Source organism: Pinus tabuliformis, chromosome 7 (assembly GCF_031772625.1).
Source record: "Pinus tabuliformis cultivar Carrire ecotype Pingquan chromosome 7, CPIR1, whole genome shotgun sequence".
In the NCBI taxonomy this organism is placed as follows: Eukaryota; Viridiplantae; Streptophyta; class Pinopsida; order Pinales; family Pinaceae; genus Pinus; species Pinus tabuliformis.
Window position 1 is genome coordinate 328,472,631 of NC_142293.1, and position 2,149 is coordinate 328,474,779.

Sequence of the window (2,149 nt, forward strand, 5' to 3'; positions counted from 1 at the left end):
GGGCACAAAAGCTAGCATCTGTGTATGGTACTACCTGTCCAATGATACTCATTATATGGGAATATTGGTGGTTGAAGTTATCATAATTTAGTTTAGTGATCAAAGTTATATAGAACCAGATAATCCCTACGCACCTGAAATTATGACATGGAAATGAATAAGGTCAAGGATCGATAAATTAGATACAATTATCTAGATAACGATAGAAATTTAAATTCGAGTAATCCAGAAATGAAGAGAGTGCTCTATGATGTCATTCATTTGATTGCATATTATTCTCTTTGCTCCCTAATCATTTATTTGTCCAAACGCCATAAAAAAATTAGATGCTGGAGAGTATCGATACATATATATGAATGGTGTAGGGTGTTCGCTCCTGTCAGAACTCTGCTGCCAAAAAAGAGGCAATATTTGAGTCACTCAATTCCACCATCGGCAATGAAGAGCGGTGCAAGTCTTTTAGTATTTCGAAGTTATTTACAAGAGTTGGCATATATAACTTCACTTCTCCTTCTTGTTCTCTTCTCGGTAGAGGCTTCCAACATCAATGACAATTTCGATATCTCATGGGGTACAGTTAAGTTGTTGAACAATGGCCAAACGGCGCAGCTCACTATGGATCAAATCTCAGGTAATTAAAGTATTTCATTTTTAAGGAGATCCTACATTTAATATTGTATGGATGTTTATAATAACGATTCTTGTTTCTCTAGGTTCTGGTTTTCAGTCCAAAAAGGAATACCTGTTCGGCTGATCTCAGGGAATTCCGCTGGAACGGTTACCTCGTATTATGTAAGCACCTATTTTCTCTCAAGAACGAAATCTTGCAGAATTATTTATTATCAGTTGACTGTACATAATCTCAATTCGTGAGATCCATATTTTAAATTTCAAGATTGCAGCCAGACCGGTCATAGTTTCGATAATACACAATATAGTAATGTCAGTATTGTGCATTCAGATGTCGTCCGAAGCTTCTTCTCATGACGAACTCGACTTTGAATTTTTGGGAAACCTTCCGGGAAATCCTTACATTCTTCAGACCAACGTGTTTGCAAGTGGAGTTGGGAATAGAGAACAAAGACTTCATCTGTGGTTTGATCCCACAGCAGACTTCCATAACTATTCAATTCTTTGGAACCACAAACAAATCGTGTATGTGCTTCGACTAACTGAAACGGAACCTCATTTAGAAGTTGTATTTAGAATTTTCAGCATTTCTTAAGATATATGTCTTTCCTATTGTGAAAACAGGTTTTCAGTTGATTCTATCCCCATCCGGGTATTCAAAAACAATGAAGGTGTGGGCGTCCCATATCCAAATAGTCGACCCATGAGGATCCTCTCCACCCTTTGGAATGGAGAGGATTGGGCTACCGACGGAGGAAGGGTTAAAATAGACTGGAATGACGCTCCCTTTATTGCTTCTTATCAATCCTTTGAGGTCGATGCATGCAGCTTGTCATCTCACTCTTCTTCGCCATGTTCCAACAATTGGTGGGATCAATCCGAATTTCAAAGTCTAAACCAACAGCAGCTGAGTAAACTTAATTGGGTTCGCACAAACTACATGATTTACGACTACTGTCACGACAAGTCTGGAAGGTTTTCTGCAACTCCACCTGAATGTGCATCGAATCCTTAATCACAACTCAGGATATTTGGTTACATATTGTAAGATAACAGCAACTCAGGATGGAGGAAATGGCGGAAAAGGCTTCCACGGGCCTACATGTAAACGTAAACTTGTTTTTGACCTTAATACTTTGAGTTTTTATGTCTTCTGTGTATGTTCTACCAGATATGCTCCGAAGAAACCCTCGTTTCAGCTCTTGCATAGGTGGGACTGTTAATGGAAGTTTCATCTTTTAGGATTATGTTGGGTATTTTTAATGGGAAAAATACCAAAAACCAAGAATTCAAACACACAGAGGCAATGCTCTGTTTCTACCTTTCCAGGATCTTTTGTGCTCAGGCAAGATTAAAAAAAATTTCACTGAGAGACAGAGTATTTCACCACCAAAAAAAACATTCTATTCATTAAAACCTGATACAAAGATTTACCACTGTAAAATACTTCTTATATTCACTGCTGTAATAAAAATTACATACTCCCCGCACTGCTGTGCATTTTCATCTTACAAAAAAA

General features: G+C 37.8%; 1 pseudogene; it reads left to right on the top strand.

Annotated features, from left to right (window-relative positions):
• Positions 1-390: 390 nt before the first annotated feature.
• Positions 391-1,645, top strand: LOC149247273 (putative xyloglucan endotransglucosylase/hydrolase protein 13; annotated as a pseudogene).
• The last annotated feature ends 504 nt before the right edge of the window (positions 1,646-2,149 follow it).